Source organism: Aricia agestis, chromosome 19 (assembly GCF_905147365.1).
Source record: "Aricia agestis chromosome 19, ilAriAges1.1, whole genome shotgun sequence".
Taxonomy (NCBI): domain Eukaryota; kingdom Metazoa; phylum Arthropoda; class Insecta; order Lepidoptera; family Lycaenidae; genus Aricia; species Aricia agestis.
The window spans coordinates 4,146,612-4,167,810 of NC_056424.1; the positions used below are offsets into that span (position 1 = coordinate 4,146,612).

Consider the following 21,199-nt stretch of genomic DNA (forward strand, 5'->3'; position numbering starts at 1 on the left):
AAATATGCAAAAACAGTTTTTTATATAAAAATATTTTTTTTTGGTCTGAAAAATTAAAGGTTATCACGAATTGGATAACTCTAAAAATATAGCCTATGAAAAAGAGCCTAGCCTACATATAGCATTTAATACAGTCTAGCCTACATCTGTCGGAGGGGCCATTAAAATATGTTATGCAGCAATCAGTGCGTGAGACAGTGGCCCTCAAACTTTGAGCGTTACTTTTAAATTATGTTTAAAATTATTTTATAAGACTAAGAAAGTAATAATAAATCGAGTGCCTTGAAAATTACTTTACATAGATAAAGAATTAAAAATATTTACTAATTTTTTTGCGTAACAAGTCAAATATAACGAATCCGCGCCAATATGAAAATGTTTTTAAAATTTTTCAAATTAAAAATACCTTTTTCTTGCAAATAAAACAAAACATCATTTTATTTCATTTCTAAATTGACGTTAAATAATATAATATTATCTAAACCGAGCGACACCATTATACAACAGCGTCGGCGACGATTTCCTCGTTTTTAAACTGGATAAAAGTTTCGCATTCCGTAATGAGTTTGACTTTGACAGTTCCGTTTAAACAGGAAATCGATAAAAAAATATACAGTACAATTTACGAAACTTTGAGAAACGCAAAGCTTTCGCAAAGCCAAAATTCGCCGCTCTAACGACTGGTCTGGCGTGCGAGCGGGACGGCAGATACGCGGGAGGGAAAGGGACGAAGAGAGCGAAAGAGCTCCGCCTAATCAATGCATACAGGCCCCGAAGCCTGCAGAGGCTTTAGTGTGTCGCGAACTCTGCACGGAGACGGTGCGTCGACCGGGGCCAGCCCCTATTAAAACAAAGCATTCATTTTCAAATAGTTTTAATCGATTCGTAAACATCCACGCCGCGGCGGGCGCTCGCTCCGAGCCCTGCGGTCCCCGAACCCGCGAACAAAGAACCCGCGGGGCTGCGGTCCCAGAAAAAAATTCGCGAAATCGAATTGTGGTCCCATTAAAAAAAACAAATACGCAGTGTTCATAAACGGAGCGTTCTCCTTCTTTTTCTGTATTTTTTATCTGTGCGAGGGTGGGGGCAGATCCTTTGTTCCGAGCTGCACTGTTGTACGGAGGCGGCGCGATGCTGAAAGGCAGTAAGTGCATTTTAAACATCACGCATACTCGCCATTTTGGAGTCGGCCCACGGTCGTTTTTTAGTGTATGCGGAAGGTCATACGAGTGTTGCAATTATTTTTAAGTGTGGTAACTCTTTCGTGTTTTCGCCGTGGCGATGTTCTCGTTTTGGGCGAAACGCAATGGCTGAAAGCGCGACCGTCTGCCGCGTACCGAACCTCGGGCTCCGTTCACCTGTAGCGTACTCTTTATCTCCGCATTTTATTGTTGTAATAATTTTTTGTTGGGAACAATACAGCTGCACTTACACAATGACACAGTGGTACTGCATTCTTAATGTCTGTGCAATATGTGTTTTCTACCAGCGATGTATTAAACAAGACAATAGAACGGTTATTACAGGATAGCTGAAGGACTGTCAATATTTTGCGGATTATTCGGCGCATCGCTGCACCGACGTGACACACTCGATCGAGTGTCAAATTGACAGTCAAAGTGTGACAGATCGTCACTCGACATTAATCGCGGTCAATCCGTTTCGATCAAGGATTACTGTCATCATTTATGACTGAGTTATCTATAGTGTCCACAATTCAACACTAACGGTTCGAAGAGGAAAATCGTTTATTAATTTGTTATTTTTTGTAGCTTTTCTATTTAACAGGAAATTACTAAACTGATTTTTATGGAATTTATTACACATATCTCCGGGAAAAGGCAAAACAGCAATAACCACTGTCTATTCGAAATTTCTTTATAATTAGGTTACAAGACAAATATATTCGACTTGTCGTAGAAGTGAATTTATTTTGAGTGTTTAATTTGACATTATACATTATGTTAATTATATTATATTAAAAAGGGTCATTCCCATAGAGATGTGACTTAGAGCGCTGAATTTTAAAAATTACAGAATTTAACTTTATTTAACAAAAAGTGTTTCATAGGCATACATCATATATCATCAAAATATTTAAATTTTAAGCATAATATAATATAAGGATCAGAAAGCACAGCAGTAAAATATGTTTTACTGCTGTGCTTTCTGATCCTTATATTATATTATGCTTAAAATTTAAATATTTTTTTGTGAATGTAAAAAAGTATGAATTGCAATTTATACGTCTGCGTCCGGCAAAATTACAGACATTAAAGATCTTTACTTTTTTTTCTCTTTGACACGTACCCCCAAAAGATACCCAATACGCTGTATAAAATAACCTGTCAATATTTTGAGATCCGAAGTGGATAGGGATTATCGAGATAAGAAATTGACGGGAGTCGGGACACAAAGAAAATATTGGTAAACTCACGTGCAGGAAAAGCGTCTTATTCAAAATACTCGTATCATTTATCCGTTTTTAGGGTTCCGGACCCAAAGGGTAAACACGGGACCCTATTACTAAGACTTCGTTGTCTGTCTGTCCGTCTATCTGTCAGCAGGCTGTATCTCGAAAACCGCTTTAGCTAGAGTTCTGAAATTTTCACAAATTGTGTATTTCTGTTGCCGCTATAACGACAAATACTAAAAACAAAATAAAATTAATAATGCATGGTGATGTGAAAGCAATTGTACTTTTTAGCCAATACTTCTTTTTTTTTATACAAGTATAATCAATTGATATTTTTTTTGTATATATTATGTTAATGTCACATTTTGTCCAACATCACTGACCTCCATTATACAAGTACGCTGGACTGATGATACCCTTTGAAATGACAGCTATTTTTTGTGCCTATTTGAAGCGGAATCAGCTCCCCCATTATAAGGGATAGGAACTAAATTTGACGTAAAAATGACGTTTGAAAGTCGCCATCATGTCGCCATATTGGCGCTGATAGCAGTAGTGGGAGTATTTGGAACTAATACTAGTGATGTACAACTGTCTTTTCTACTATCGATGAAATGTTTCCAGATTCAGATAATGTCGACCATTAGGACAAATATATTAAATTGAATAATACAAACGCTACATATTTGTATTAAAGATTACAGACTTCCTCTGCGTAATTTAGATAGGCGTAATAAATTAACAACGATTTCATACGTAGATAACGTGAAGTAGCAGTACCTATCTATAATGCATTTATTTTTAGCAGTTAACACTACCAAAAACTAAAAACAAAACTGAATATAAGCTTCTAACGAAAACTTTGTTGTATTGTATTTTCTAATTTCATCTCTACTATTATCAAAGTAGTGCTACAGTGTATCGTATTAAAGCTGAACAAAGCTGAATAAGTGTACTGTGTGATTAGACCCTAACTAATCTCATTATATTATAAAGCGGAAGAGTTTGTTTGTTTGAACGCTCTAATCTCAGGAACTGCTGGTCCAATTTGAACAATTATTTCAATGTTAGACTTAGACAGCCCATTTTATATATTTTATCACGCTGAGACTAATAGGAGCTAAGAAATAGAGGAAAATATGGAAAAAGCGGGGGAATGTATAACGTGAAGGATTATACTCGTATAGGCTATTTTTTGTGGACCAATTTGTCTGTGTAATTAGATATTTACGTGGGAGAAGCCGCGCGGAAAGTGTAGTAATAATTTAAAAGTTCCTTATTTATTTATGGATCTAGCTAGGCAATTTTTATCGATTTACTTTATCTCATTTGATTTTCGCCATTTTGGCGCTGATTGCAGAAATGCGAGGGAAATTAACTGATTGGATAATGCGATCCATAAATAAATATGGAACGTTTGAATACATTTTTTATTGGGGTGGAGTAGGTAAGGTATTTATAAATAATAAAAATATATGTGCGATACTTTAACATTATATTTTATTAGTTACCGTTACACAGTTACAGTCTGTCAAGAAAGAGTAGAAGCTGAAATAAATTTTCCAAACATAATCACGATCAAATGGTAGTTTTGCGCCTTGTATTTTCACAGAGAACGTTTGTACACTTCAAATAGTAACGGCAAGCGGTAGTAGCAATTTTCGGACGCCAACCAGGCTTTTTAATTTTTTTCAACCATAATTCCAGTCTTCCTTCGTCAGACGGAAACCTGTCAATTATTTTAAGAGCATAATATGTATTTGATAATAGAAATCGGTTATCGGAGATTTCAATACAATTATTATAGATATCGATAAGTTTTATCGACAGAAAACTCCAGCACTATTGAATTTTATTGTTTATCAAAAATCGGTAAAACAAAGGTAAATATGTGGTGAATACGGTATAATAAGATTAGTGCCACATTTATATTATCCTATATTATCAATAAAAGTTTAATATCGTAGAAATGAGCTGTTAAAATCACTTACTTGTGAAATGTAACCCCACATCCCTTTTTGTATTTTGTACCGTCTTTTACATAACATACACCCTTTCATAGTTTAACTATGAACTACCACTACTTATATATATATATATATATATATATTATGTATATTACTTAATCGCGTAAAACCTTTTAAAATACTTTAAAAAAACGAAAACAATTCGAACGATTAAGCCATAGAGAATTAAAATAAATACATGGTTACCAATAGTTACGTCAAATTTAGTTCTCGGTCCTAATAATGGGGGCGCTGATTCCGCTTCAAATGGCACAAAAAAAATGGGTATCATAGATCCAGCGTACTTGTATAATGGAGATCAGTGTCCAACATCCATCTATTAGACAAGTTTTTTTTTTTGAGGAAGTCGGTTAAAAACAAGACAGCGACAAGCAGGTCCCTTGAAGGTGTCTATCAATATTTCATGATCCGCAACACATTCACCTCCGTGACCCTACGGCGCCCTTTGGTGACCTTTTAGGTAGTTAAGGATTTAGGTCCGCTGATAAATAAGGATACAAGGGAATAAACATACTTGCGTATCTAATTCCTTGTATTAAGAGGTAGTGAGAATTTTGTTGGTCATAAGTATCTTCGAGTTTGTGGATGGCTGACCGAAGAAATGTTGTTTTTCTTAGCTTTATTTTGGGTGTGAAAATGCTGGCCGACTCTCAGATTTAGCTTATAAGTACACGAAAATTCATCAAAATTAGTCCAGCTGATTCGAATTAGTATGGCAGCAAACACTGCGACACGCATTAATTAATATTCAATCGTATCGAGGAAGATATATTTTATAACCATACAATATATTGCATACTTGAAAAACAATATTCGCCTTTGTTGCAATGGGATAAAGCTTTGTTGTATATATAATTAAAGATAAGAATTTATCTTTAATTATATATATACAACAAAGCTGTATTTATATGCAATCCAAGAATATTTATCATCTTGGATATTTAAATTTTTTCACAATGACTAAATATGATTTAACATCATACACATAATATTATGATACATTAAAAAAATAATCTCATTTAAATATAATGATAACAATTGAAATATTATGCAGAACTCAGAAGACTAAATTTTCTTAGCGTCCGTTATTCCACGAAAAGCGTAGATCGTCTACGATATCGTCGTTGTGCTAAGAGCGTAGCTTGCCTACGATCTCGTAGATGTGCTACGAAAAACGTAGCAGGTCTGCGATATCGTAGATGTGCTTGTGTACGAAAAGCGTAGCTCTTCTCCGATATCGTGGATGTTAAATGCTACGGACATGAATGCCTGTATCCATACTTTTTAGGGTTCCGTACCCAAAGGGTAAAAACGGGATTATTACTAAGACTTCGATGTCTGTCCGTCTGTCCGGCTGTCTGTCTCCAGGCTGTAACTCAAGAACCACTATAGCTAGACCTTTGATTATATACTACACTAGATAGAGCGTCGCCTAAGAAATGCGCTCGCAAAAACAGGCCAGCTCTTCTATGCTTGTGTGCGTGACCGCTTTGTTTTACACTCGCGTTATGTCATTCAATATGTCTATGTGTGTGTGCAAAATGTTGCCACCTATTAACATACCTCCCGATAAATAGGATAAATCGATCGGGATTGATTCGTGTGTACGACTATGTGTAGCACTGACGGGCGAATCGCGGCGTTGTGTCCAACAGTTGGGCACATTTTTTTTCGACGGAATCGCGCGACATAGGTTCTATCTAGTGTAGTATATAATCAAAGAGCTAGACTTCTGAATTTTTTTACAGATTGTGTATATCTGTTGCCGCTATAACAACAAATACTAAAAACAAAATAAATTAAATATTTAAGGGGGGGCTACCATGCAATAAACGTGATTTTATTGCTATTTTTTTCTCGACATCAATAACGGTAACACATAGGCATTTGAAATATTCACAAAGTACTCTGTTAAGTTAAGTTAAGTTAAGTTAGGTTCTTTTTGTACTTTAATAATTTATAATAAAATTTAAATAAATTAAATAATGAAGGGAATAAAACACAATTTTCAGCCTATTTTTGCCCTGTCGTTGTACCCTTCGTGCGCGAGTCCGACTCGCACTTGGCCGATGTTTTACTGTCTTATAGTCTAACGGCCGTTCCCAATATTTGATCTATCTCTGGTTTTGCCCTACTAGAGATAGGAATAGCTCATAATTGACATTAGAGACATATATTTTATGTCAATTGTGAGCTATTCCTATCTCTAGTAGGGCAAAACCAGAGATAGATCAAATATTGGGAACGGCCGTTAGAATATAAGACAAAAATGTGTTTGATTGGTTTGCTGAGCGAAATTTTCTCCAAGAACAGGACTAAGAAAAATTAAGACTTTGAAATAATAACGTATCCTATACCGGCTTCGGCGGCTAGTTACATTGAAACCAGGCCACAAGTGACTTTATTGTGCCTAAATGTCGGCACAGACCACACAAAGTAATTCAAAATCTTCAGACATTATAATAATATGAACACTTTGGTATGAATTCTTCAACACATATTACCTATATTTCATAATAATATCTGTTATATATAAAATTCTCGTGTCACAGTGTTTGTGCGCAAAATCCTTCAAAACGGCTCAACCGATTTTAATGAAATTGTGTATGTACATTCGTTAGGCACAAAAATAAGTTTTTATCTAGTTTTATATTGATACTAAAAATAATGTATATGCCAAAACAACGTTTTCCGGGTCAGCTAGTACCTCTATACTTGGTAGTATTTCCTCAACAATGTGTAAAATACAATGTAATTATTACATTATAAAACCGCGTCAGTCTGTCCGTGTGTGATCTGGCTCCAAACTGACACAACACCCAACACTACTTTTAAGAGCACTACTTGACATTATTTTGGCAAGTTTAGGGACAGTTCACACCGTGATACTTGAAGACGCTCTAACCCATAAAGTTATTTAACAGCATTGTATTCAATTTCCATAACTAATAAAACGCGCTTTATTTATTTTCATCTTTTATTAGAATTATTCGAATCAAAATTTTTTGTCACAATTTTTTTTATTTTAATAAATTATTGCATTGTCATTGGCTCTTATTACGTATGCAAAGTTTCGAATTAATTAGACTATTAGAGATAAGTAAAAATCGTGCTCAAAGATTCCGTTCCATACATACAGCCCAAGCTTTATTCAATAAGCGTGTTAATAAATAAAGGTGTGTTAAAATTAAAATGTTTCTTTCATCTAAATATGAAAATAATATAATCCGCTATTTTAGCGTTGTCGATTCCAAGTTTGCTTAGGACTAGACAGGCAGCTCTAGTAGATAAGTGGCAAGCGATTATCGTAAACGCTAACAAAATGTATGCGATTTGACGTAAGTCATCGCTTCGCTAGCGAATACTCATGTCAAATCTCATACATTTTTTGTAGCGTTGGCGTTGGTGTTTACGATAATCACTTGCCGCTTGTCTAGGCCCTCTGATCACCTGATTGTCAAGATAGATGACCCATGCGTCTGATGGGTATGTAAAAAATAGGCCCTGTGCCTGATTGAGACACTATAAAATTGCTTCATGCTAGCCTGAGTCATTTTTAATTTTTATTAAAAAAAAATACCGTAAAACCCACCTTTTTGGTCACACAATCACGTCAATGATACTCCCTTGAAATTCATAATTTATGAACGGAAATACGGTAAAAATGTAGATTTAGGAGTATTTGAACATAATACGTGGGGCCTGTTCTCTCGGACTGTAAGGTCGAGTTTGCATAGGTAAATTGAAAGCAAGGCATCAAATATTTAGAAAGGATAGAGGGACTTGTTCTTTTTTGGCGTCCATTTTTGAAATACTACAAAGATACTGGATGGAATGTGATGTAACATTTTACCTTTGAAAAATATGCTACGGTTTTTTTAAAACCAAAATCTGTAACCATTTCTGGAACATAAAGCATGCAATTTTCAAAAATTGGTTTAGCGGTTTAAACGTGCAGAAGACACAGACAGATAAAAACACTTTTGCATTTATAAAATGTGTATGAATGTAGCAAATAATAGTTAAGTCATTCATTTTTCACTTATGTTATCTGTAGTTAAGAAGTTGCCGTAGTATTTCATTCAAAAATACCTTGTGGCAAGCGTGCTAAATGCTACTTCGGAATTATTTGGGTACATTGCACATTTTGAATTATTATTTGAAGTTGATAGCATCTTATTTTAATCAAGACTAGCTGTTTGACCGAGCTTTGCTCGGTTTTCGATAAAACACGAGAAAAATGACATTTACTAAAAATGTTTCCTAGCTAGATCGATTTATCGCCCCTGAAACCCCCTATATACTAAATTTCATGAAAATCGTTGGAGCCGATTCCGAGATTATACAATATACAAGAATTGCTCATTTAAAGTTCTAAGAATTTCTGTTAAATAATATACTTTGTAGTACCGAGTTTTGAAATATTTGATTTTCTCGATTTTTCAATAAAATTTCCAAATATGAGTAATAAAAGTGGCATTTTGTGTGCGATTTCCAACATGATTGTATTTCACCGGTTCCATGTTCTCGGGGTAGCATTACCATACAATGTGTAAGGCGTATCAGGTATTCAACGTATTCCACGTTTAAAATCGTCTACATTGGGAAAATACTTTGTAGATTCAGACGTCAAACGCGCGATTCTTTCTTCCTTAATATTCAGATTTTTATACTATTTTGTTCTATAAAGAAAATTGATTCATAGCTCGGCCTGTACTTATATAGTCGTCTAATTTTGGCCATAATCTCTGAATTAATTTTTCCGGTAACATAATATCTTTAGCATCATTTAAAAAAAAAACAATCATATTTTGATTCGTCACTCTCGTGAGAGTACTTAAGAATATATTTTTATTGTTAATACTAATAAATAAAATATAAGAACTGTTTATTATATTTAAATACATTATAGCATTTTACACTATTATTGATATAAAAATATTTCTTCTGTATATATTCGTTCTCTGATTGCCATAACAAGGCAATGTTTGAATAAGACGACGTTAAATAGACGTAAGTTTATTCTATTATTGATCATTGTGTTAGCAAATAATTAAATATTATTATAAGCAAATAATTCATTACTTAATAGACGAAACCACCATGAATCGAGATATCATTCAAATACTTTAAATTGATTTTGAAGCTTAGGAGACCTCTCAGTTTACTCGGGTCGTTTGATCGGTCGGCACGTGGAGAAAATTCGGTTTCAAGGGCTCAGCGAGAAGGGTCATGAGTTCGAATATCAGTGACACGCTTACTGTGTTAGCAGGAACATTCGATAGCTGCGTAATCGTAACATTCAAAGTTAATTGTAAAACAACAGCTCTCACTCAGAAGCTCCCTTGCATTCGACTTAAGAAAGTTATGACATGTGTTTGTCATAAGTCATAACTTTCTTAAGACATTAATTGTCATTCAATAACGTTACTATGGCATATAAAATCTATGTCAAATATGTCTATACTAGAGTTGACAAAAAATTGTCTAAATTTTTAGAGTAGATACATAAAGTTAATATACCTCGCGGAATGGAGCAACAATCTCGATCTGTCGAACGGAACCGAAATTGGTTTACATATTATGTGTGTAAAAATATGTGTACGTATACACTTACACAAGCATGATTGAACATGAATTCTATGAGATTAAATTGTCAACAAGTACCGACTGGACTTTAAAAAAAAGAGTTCTGCTGTCATGTATCATACGTCTCTTTTTACCACACAGTGTTACTGATAGTGACATCTCTCTTGCTCAGGCCTTTGTTTCTCTATTCCGCCAGGTATACTAACTTTATGGAGTAGACAGAACTAAGTTAACGCCATCAGACTATAGTATAATAGATGACGTCCGAAACTCCGTAGCATCGAAATTCGTTTATCGCGCGGGTACCGTACATTTTTTCAGGATAAACAGTACCGTATGTCCTTTGCTGGGAACCGTACATTTTGTCAGGATTCAAAAGAATCCTATGTGCTTTCCCGGGACTCGAAAGCATTTCCATATCTTTCATAGGTTAAGGCGTGAAGAGGTAACAGACACACAGACACACTTTCACATTTATAATATTAGTTTGGATGGACTATGCCTATCTATTTCGCATATAGGTTGGTTCTAAGTACTCTGTATTAGGGCGCGGGCAGCAACAGAAGGGCTGCCGCAAAGGTAATATTGTTTTATTAGGTCGACCCTCCAGCCCGCCTCGAGGCATAAAAACCTCTACACCTGTTATCCGAAGGTTTTAGTTTAAATAATGTTTACTATAAATATGTTTTAGACTCATATTTTAAACGTTTTCTAAAAATAATTTGTGTAAACAAAGGATTATTACCTCATAAACGGAATGTTTCTAGTTGTCAATTTACTGATACAATATTTTTTTTAACATAATTATTAATATTAGTTACTTTTGTTGATATTAGCCGCTTTCTTTTTTTCGTCTCCTTCGCAAATCTCTATGGTTGTCGAAATTTCAGTCTCAAATATGTATGTTCTCCAATTATGTGATATTTGAATCATGAGTCATGACTTCATTGTATTATGTCAAGTTACATTTAAAATTAGTAATTAATTTGTGCCAAGATATTTGATAGTAGAAAATATCATTATTTTGTCAAATATCAGGAATATTTGACCTAACCCCACAGTTTTAATGTGTATTCCTAGAAAAAGTTCAAATAAAAGTTGGAGCCTTACAGCATTGAAATATGGAATAGTTGCCATGAAATGTACTAACACGTATTCAAAAACGTGAAGCGAAGCCAGCTCCAACAACAGACAACAATTTGTTTAAACACAGTCCAACAAACATATGCCAAGTATTAATTTCGAGTTTTATTTTATGTTTTTGCTGTCTGGCTGTACCTTATTCTGCTAGTATAAAGCAATAATAATGTACTTACCTTCGCTTCGTTTTCAATGAAAAAAAAATACAGGCACAGTGGTTATATTTTGATATTTCATCTCTGACAAACAGACTAACAAAACATTGTGTGGATTTTTATTAATAACGGGATTAATATGAAAATTACCAGCACTAATAATAAAGTTATAAATAATGCACTTACTTTTTAACTGCAAAATTTTCAGGGCTGTTACACTTCCAGGGTTATGCAATAAGGGCTGATACATTTTCTGGGCTACAACACTTTCATGGCTGCCACACTTTAAATACTATCGCATTTTTTATTACATAATAATATCTGAAACGGTTTAAATATTATTTAACACAAGATTACGCCCGCAATTCCGATGTGATACCGGAACCATACATTTTCCCTGTCCTTATCCTACGTCCTTTCCCGAGATTCAAAATATCTCCATACCAAACGCGTTAAATCATATTTTGTAATAAAATAAAACGGACCACCAAGATACAAGGCTTTGCCTAGTTTGGGGTCCTCTGGTAAAATAATAATATTATAATTCCTAACGCAATTTAAATAAGTGTACACTCGAATCATGACGTAATATGTTGTTGTAAGCAACCTATTTAAAAAAAAACGTGACGTGGGAGAGCCATGTTTCGGCACGAATGGGCCGGCTCGACCGGAGAAATACTATAATATTATAGTATTTCTCCGGTCTTAGTCCGGTAATAGCTTGCGCTGTGTTTCGCCGAGTGAGTGAGTTTACCGGAGGCCCAATCCCCTACCATATTCTCTTCCCTACCCTCCCCTATTAACCTATTCCCTCTTAAAAGGCCGGCAACGCACCTGCAGCTCTTCTGATGCTGCCAGTGTCCATGGGCGACGGAAGTTGCTTACCATCAGGTGACCCGTTTGCTCGTTTGCCCCCTTATTTCATAAAAAAACAGCGAAATCAATTCAGTGTTTTGGATGTGAAAAGGTTACTGACAGACAGACAGACACACTTTGTTATTGAGACGTTATACTGTTTGTTCAATCGACCAATATTTACTGAACAACAACTAATACAAACACTACTTTGATTTTGTTTTCTTTGATTCAACTTGTGTTGTACTTGTGTTTTATTATTCATGAGTGTTTTTATCTTACATCGTTCGTTCTCAGCGAGTATGTTTAAATAATGTTTGTTTTGAATATAACTTATTATTTACAGTATACCCAAAAAGGACATAAGATACATTTTATCCCGGAAAAATGTACGGTTTCAGCACCATATACGAATTTTAGCGCAACATTTTTTTTAAGCCACAGTTGTAAATTACGTCAGAATTTTGGGTAACTTTTATCCGGAGCATATTCCTAAACAGAATACAGTCATCCGTCATATTAAGGTAATGTACCGAAAAGTTTACGATACAATGGACGAAGTCGCGGGAAAGGCTTTAAGGCAAAGTCCATACTAATATTATTAATCCGAAACTGTGTTAACACGTCCGTCTCTCTGTTTGTTACCTCTTCACGCCCAAACCGCTGAACCGATTTTGCTGTTTGTGTATGGAGAAACTTTGAATCCCGATAAAGGGCAAATTATACTTTTTATCCCGGAAAAATGTACGGTTCCCAGCGATAAACTAATCTAAGTAACGCTGAGTTTTCATAGACAATATAGTGCAAAAACATTATTAATTATGGGCGCACGGTATTAAAACAATTTTTTTTTAGCAGAAACATATTTCGTTTGATTAACCTTTAGTTTAGTTTAGTTACTTCTCATACTTTTAAAAATATGTGTAAGTATAATATTTCATGAAAATTGGTTGAATAGTTTTCGCGTGAAAGAATCACAAACTTACATACACATTCATAATAATATTACTATACTTAATTTCATTTATCACTTTTCTCTTTTCGTGAAATTCGGGTATAAATGTCGATTTATTTACTGCAATATAAACACGAATCTATTGTTTGGGATCCAGAAAGCGAGTCCTTGGAGCGTGGAGAAATTCATTAAATTTGCATTTTTTTCTTTGAGAAAATACGCTTTTAGAGCAAAGAGACGTCTCCGCTTGTCTGGATCTTTGATACTTTTCTTTTTAAAACTTTAATACATAATGCTGGAGTAAGTGAAAAGTCTTTGCGAAAAAGGTCTTGTTATTTTGTGACTTATTATTATACTACCTTACTAATAAAAATATACAACGAATAATACAAGGTTTGCATCTCTTTATTTAGTACATTGGAAAAGTAATAAAAAAATGCGATAGTATTTAAAGTGTGGCAGCCATGAAAGTGTTGTAGCCCTGAAACAGTTGTAGCCCTGAAAATGTATCAGCCCTTATTGCATAACCCTGGAAGTGTAACAGCCCTGAAAATTTTGCAGTTCAAAAGTGTAGCTCTAAAAATTTGGAGGCCCAGTAAGTTTTTCATCCCTGAATGTTTAGCACTTAAGAGCCTGCTGTCAGAAATATCAAAGCACGCTAGCCTACACACCCCGCTATCCTCCAATCGTGATATAATGATTCCATGAATCGTGCCACCGAGCATTGTGCTTTGCGCTGCAGCTAAGAGTCAACAATATCGCGTAACAACGGTTCCCGCATTATAGCACGAAAGTAAAGGTCGTAAGTCTCAAAAATGTTTTTGATGGTTACCTTAAAAATTAAATACAATACTAATATTTCCATAAGCCATTATTTTAAAAAGTGTGTGATTGTAGCAGTGCACGTTATATAATGACGTGTAACAGATATATGTTGAAAAGCCCAGAAAGGTTAATAATTTCGAAAAATATAAATATCGAGTCAAAATAAGTTAATCGTGTTTTCCGGGCAAATATCAGATAAATATACAATGAGTAAATAAATCTCAATTTCATTTGAGTCAATCGTCTTCCGGGATCGTAATATTTATTAGAAAACACAGCAAAATTTGGCAGCCTGCTCTTAAATTATAGTAGCCCTGAAAGTTAGCAGGCCGTGTCCCAGACCTGAAATCGTAGCAGCCCTGAAAGTGTGGCAGCCCTAAATATAAAGCCCTGAAACCTTTTGCGGCAGACATAAAGACATGATTGCGTTTCGCCGATATGTGGGTCGCGCATTATGCTTGAGATGATTGCACAGGTATGCACAGTATACACAGATATGCACAGTACACACAGGTATGTGCTTACACTATTACTCGTAATGTAAGGTTCATTTTCATACTAGCGCAGTGAGCGAAAATTCTGAAAACGTTACATAGAATACTTACTAGTCCTAAACAGAGGAGGAAAAAGTGATCACCCGGAAACTCTTACCAAAACATTATGTGTATCTTTTTTTTTTTTTTTTTTTTTCTTTATTTAGAAGCTTTGTCAAACATGACGATGTCGCTTCATTGGACTAATCTCTAAATGTAACAAAAAAGATCACTATAAAGAATGATTACTTACATAAAAAAGCTTAGCTATAAATAACGACATTGTAAAATATAATATAACAACATTACTGAGAATATCCCCGTCGTTGTATTCCAACTTCAACTAATCGGTATAGAGCCATGGACAATTCCGACATAGGGTAAGACAAGATCGTATTAATGGTACCAGTGCATTTCAAATCAGATAATACACTCATCAGCTCAAAGCGAAAGTCCTCGTTACGGTCACACTCCAACAAAATATGAATTACATCCTCAACTACATCACACTGCGTACAGAGAGGTGATGGAGCTTTTCTCATCATATGTGCAAACTTATTTAGTGGAATGTGACCAGAACGAAGTCTAAAAGCTATGACGAGTGTATTCCGACTGGAAATGAAATTGTCAAACCACGGAATTCTCCATGGCTCGACCTGCATCGTCCTGTACCAGATACCTTTTTCTACTGATCTCACATCAAAATGTTCTCGCCACAACTTAAAACAATTTTCTTTTATTAAGGGAATTAAATCAGTAAAAAAAGGTTTCACATCGGTAGGGGCTCCGTCACAAGAAGCTTCTTTTGCCAATCTGTCGACAATATCGTTCCCTACTAACCCAGTATGTGAAGGGATCCATTGGAGAAACACCGCTTTAGAACGAGCCTTCAACTCAAATAAAGTTCTTAGAATACTGTAGGCAATCGGTGTTCCTCTCACACAAGAGGTACACCGAGCCAAGTGTTGTAGGGCACTTTTAGAGTCCGACAGAATAACAAATTTATTAAAATTAATTAATTGAATGTAAGACAACGCCTTAAAGATAGCAATAAGTTCAATATACATAATTGACATGTTAGCAGTAACTGACCATTTAAAAGATTTATCAGATTGAGGGTCATATATAGCAGCTCCCATACGGTACGTATTATTATGAATTCGTTCTTTTGAACCATCTGTATAAATTTTATAATGGAATGAAAATTTATCATCAATATATATAGAACAGATATTTTTTAGATTAGAAGTATTATAATTCCCTTTTGCTTTGTCTATACCAATAATTTTATGATTTATCACATCATTTATGTCGTACCAACTCGTCCAGTATTCTAATCCGTACATATCGAGCCGCTCAGATACATGTAAATCGATGTTTCGAAATTTGTCATGCATTTGGACAAGCAGGGGGATTCGTTTCCGCCTCCAGTATCTACGAGATGAAAGAGCATGAAGATTATTTACAGCCTCTACTGTCTCATTGTCAGCGATAGATAACGATCTCAACCAAAATTTACCTGCAAGATATAGACGTCGAACATGTAAAGGCTGTAAACAAAGTTCAGACTCCATTACATGAATGGGCGTGCTTTTTATAAAACCCCCTACCACTCGCATAGCTTGGTTTTGTAATTTATCAAGTTTTATCAAGTTACTCGGACTACTATTGTCGTATAAAAAACTAGCAAAATCAAGTCGACTCCGAATCAGGGCAATATAAAGCCTTCGTAAATTTTTGGGATGCACACCCCAGCCAGAACCCGCCAAAACTTTAAAAATATTAAGTAAATTAAGAGTTCTCGTATATATTTCATTAATGTGTTTGTTCCAGCGTAATGAATGGTCTAGCCACATACCTAAATATTTTACGTCAGTAACAACCTGCAACGGCGCGTTATCAATTTGAATAGGTGTTAATAATATATTGTTATTTCTACTGGTACCTTTCCTAAATATACATATCTTACTTTTGGCAGGGGATACAGTTAAACCTGAATCAAGTAGTAACCTAACTACAATGTCTAAGGCCTCCTGAATAGAAATACAAGCACTTTCAATATTTTTGTCCAACTTATACAGAACGAAATCGTCAGCATACTGGGATAAGAGAACATTTCGCACAATATTGCAAATTTGTTTTGTCGAAAAATTAAACAATATTGGGGCCAGGGGGTCACCTTGAGCCAAGCCAAGACCTGAGCAGCGGGTCACATCATGATCCCCTCGAACTCTCAAAATTCTCAAGTGAAGAAAATTCCATAAATAATTACAGATATTACGTCCGATTCCGGTTCTGTCTAACATCAAAATTAAAGACTTTATATCTATATTATTATAAGCGTTATCTATGTCTAGGAAACAAGCTGCAGTAATTAAATTTTGCGAGAAACCTGATTGAATTGTAGTAACCAATCTAGCCAAACCATCGTAACAAGATTTGGATCTTCTAAAGCCGACCATTTTATTTGAAAAAATATCATTTCGTTCAAAAAACCATTCGAGTCTCCTAGAAATAATTGTGTGAAATATCTTGCAAACGCAAGATAACAAACTAATTGGACGAAAAGACGAAATTAAAGATGGGTCCCGACCAGGCTTAGGGATAGGGACTATAGAAATGTCTCGCCACTGCTTCGGAACAAAGTTCGTCGATAAAATAATATTAAAAATAACTATCAAAATTTGAAATCCATTTTTTGGTAAATTCTTAATCATGGAAAATGAAATATTGTCAGTGCCTGGGGCCGTATCACTACTCTTTATTGATTTAACTAATTCGTGCAAATTTATTGGGGATTCTAATTTAGAATTAAAAGAACGGAAGTGAGGTTTTATCGGGGTAACAAATGGAGGGCACAAATTATTTAATAATAACTCACATTTATTTTTGTCTAGGTAGGAATTTTGCGACTTATTACCTTTTAACCATTTCATTTTTGTCCAAACTTCGCGCGAGGTAGAAGCAGCATTTAAAGAGTCGCAAAACTTGTGCCAATTTTCAGATGATGCCTTTCGTATTAATTTTTGCGATTCCTTAATACATGATTTTAATATTACTAAATTAGACGGGGTGGGATTTTTACGGAAATTAGACAAGGCTAATCTACGTTTTGCGACTGAATGAGACAGACTAGGACTCCAATATGGTTTAGGGACAAATTTTTTAGTAGGATTTTGATTAACTTTATAAAACGGAATTTGTAGGTCTGCTGCTTCATTAATTTTACTTATGAATTCGTCATATAAAACTTGGGGGTCTTCGCTTAAATCAAAATTAGATAATGTTTTCGCAAGAGATACTCTGTACGCGTCCCAGTCCGCTAATTTAAAATTACGCCTTTTTATATTACTAGGTTTATAGGAAATTTCAGAGGAAATATTAATTATCATGTGGTCGCTACCCAGGGATTCATTTGTGACTTTCCAATTGAAAAAACATGAAATATCAGTCGTAGAGAATGAAATATCTGGAGAACTCTGCTGAATATTACCGGATACTAATTTAATACGCGTATGGCTACAATCATTTAAAGAAATAAAATTACAATCGCTAATAGCATCATAAATCTGTGCACCTCGAGTATCAGTTTTGTAAGACCATGTTATATGATGCCCGTTAAAATCTCCTAAAATTAAACATTTATTGTTAAATCTACAAAATATTGAGTCCCAATCAGTTTTACGGGTACGAACCCACTGTGGACAGTAGACACCTACTATATTTTCGATTCGACAACAGTTAAGAATTTTTAAATTTAAAATTTGAATGTCCTCGTTCAAATGGTTAATACTGCATAGTTGAGCTTTAATAGATTTATGAGTCAAAATGCAAACGCCGCCGTAGTTATCCTGCCGATCGTTTCGAAACACGTTATAATTACTTACCTTTAGATGGCTACCGGAATCCAACCAGGTTTCACTTATCACAGCTATATGAATTTTATTGAAATTAAGTAAATCCTTAAACAAAGATAATTTGGGCCTCAGGCTTTGTGCATTCCATTGCAGAATATTAAGTACGACGATCTCAGTAATGTCATTGTTATAGTTAGCCATTAGTCGAGGAGAATAAGTCGAATATCTTATTAATTAATGTAGAACTATCTGATAAGCTATTCGAAATCTTCGATATACACCAGCCTATAAATGAACTAATAATTTGTTGAGTCTTCTCTGCCAAAGTAAATTGTTTAGAAAAAATAATATTTAATATTTCACTAATTAAATCCTTAAATGTCCTTGACTCAGAATTTACGTTCGAATGTAATACTCGAGTATGGCTATCAAAATCGTTCCTCGAAGCATTCGTATAACTTGCGTTATCAGCTGTTGTAGGTGACGTCTTATGTAACTCGTCTTCACAGCGCCCGCGCCGCTCGCTCGATACCTGCTCCCTGATTACGTTCACCTCGGCGACGACGGTCTCGGTGTGCATAGTAGGCGGGCTAATAGATTCCAACGATAATGATAAGTTCTGATCCACACGTATTTCAGGCTCGGGAACGATAATATTATTCTCGTTATTTTCATGTTTTCGCTTAGCACGCTCCTGGATAATATTATCCTGGTCCCGATTCGGATTTTTTGCGCACTCTTTCTGTCTAGCGGCCATAGCATATGTCATCGAGTTTGAAGGCCGTTTTACAGTAGTACTAGGTATATTATGTAGCGGTGAAAAAGGAGGTACGTACATCGTTAATGCCCGGCGATATGTACAATTAAATTCGGCCATGAGAGATCTTATCTTCTTCTCTTTTATATATGCGGGACAAGATTTTACTAAAGCCATATGGGGCCCTTTGCAATTAACGCATTTGTAAGAAGTAGTTTCACAATTGTTGTGGTTACTCCCGCACTTAGGACAGACGACTTTAATAGAAGGACATAAATTAATCCTATGTCCGAATCGCCAACACCTGGAACATTGAGTCACGGGGAAAGTGAATGGTTCAACAGCAACACGTAGATTAAAAATTTTAATAAATGCAGGTAAACTATTTCCTTTAAAGCATATGCGGATAGTTTCACTTTGTGTCCATCCTGACTCAGAACTTCTACGTTTCAATCTTTTAACCCCGATTATTTCCGACGACTCATTACACTCTTGCATACATTTTAAAAGTTCTTCTTCCGACAAATCCATCTCAATATTTTTAATAATGCCGAACGATGAATTGACTTCCCATGTTTTCTGCATACGCCATCCTTTGTCTATAAAGTTTTTACACGATAATAATTTTTCAGCCCTCGAAATATCATCAAAAGTTATTACAACTTTAAAGGGATTTATATATTTGACACGATTAATTCCCAATATATTTTCGCAATGAAGTAACTTCGCCAACGCGAATTGTTTCGGTAATTGTTCTGTACACGAAACACATATATCTATTTTTTCCACCTTCCGTCGTTTCTCTCTTCCTACTAATGTCCAGTCTGCATCATCATTTTCCTCTCCCAATTCTGTATTAATATTGTGTAAGTTCTCATCAAAATGTTGTGTTAAATCTTCACCAGTAAATTCTTCCTGCTCCACAATTCCACTCTCCAACTCAATCTCGTCTTCCAACATCATCGACTCTTGTTCACTCATCATACACTAGTATCTATCACCCGATTCGGACCGGCGCGCAGCGGCACGCGCTCGCCGGTCGAACGATAGCAAGTTACGATAAACGCAGAAATTGCAATAAGCAGTACACGTCTAGCGCACTCAATAGTCTAATTGACACTGTTATGTGTATCTTAGAAAAAAGGCTATAAAGATATAAGGAGGAAAATGAGCAATAAGTGGGAGAGCCATGCTTCGGCACGAATGGGCCGGCTCGACCGGAGAAATACCACGTTCTCACAGAAAACCGGCATGAAACAGCGCTTGCGCTGTGTTTCGCCGAGTGAGTGAGTTTACCGGAGGCCCAATCCCTTACCCTATTCCCTTCCCTACCTTCCCCTATTCCCTTCCCTTCCCATCCCTATCCTCCTATAACCCTATTCCCTCTTAAAAGGCCGGCAACGCACTTGCAGCTCTGCGCTCGCTCTGATGCTGCGAGTGTCCATGGGCGACGGAAGTTGCTTTCCATCAGGTGACCCGTTTGCTCGTTTGCCCCCTTATTTCATAAAAAAAGGAACTAAAAAAGATGTCCCAGCCCACACCGACTTGATAGTATAAAAAAGCTACAGTAAAATAAAATCCGAACCACTACTCGAGCATTGTAAAACAAAAACACTTCTGTGAATAGCCAATAACAAAATAAGTTGTGAAAAAGCTCACGAAAACATGACATGAACATCGTTAAAATAAGATTAAAAGCTTAAATCGCGATAAAGTTATGTTTATATCGAGCACTATGACTTGTTGCTAAGCTTACGAAAGCTGAAAGCCCGACAGCTTGGAGAATTCTATTAAATAAAATTCGTATATGGATTAAAAGTAAGAAAATGTAAGTTCTTTTCATGTTTAAAACGCTTTGAAATACTTTTTGTTTTATTTCTTAATGAAAACAAAAGAACGTTCGAAGTTTACGTCGGGGCAAAGACCTCCCAGACTTTTTTGACTGAAACTCGCTTAATGTTTTATCCTTTGGCGTTTTATATAATATGTACTAGCTTTTGCCCGCGGCTTTGCTCGCGTTAAGGAGTATAATAATACTACAAGTATAATATACAAACTTGTATCCCCTATTTTAACCCCTCGGGGATGGA

The 21,199-nt window shown here is 35.4% G+C and overlaps 1 protein-coding gene across 1 annotated transcript in view; it reads left to right on the top strand.

The window, feature by feature from the left end:
• The first annotated feature begins 798 nt into the window (after positions 1-798).
• The window catches only part of LOC121736504 (nucleolysin TIA-1), a 163,180-nt gene continuing 142,779 nt past the window's right edge, over positions 799-21,199 (top strand). The window contains exon 1 of the mRNA XM_042127733.1: positions 799-819. The gene's annotated coding sequence lies outside the window, so the exon portion shown is untranslated. The remainder of the gene's footprint in view (positions 820-21,199) is intronic.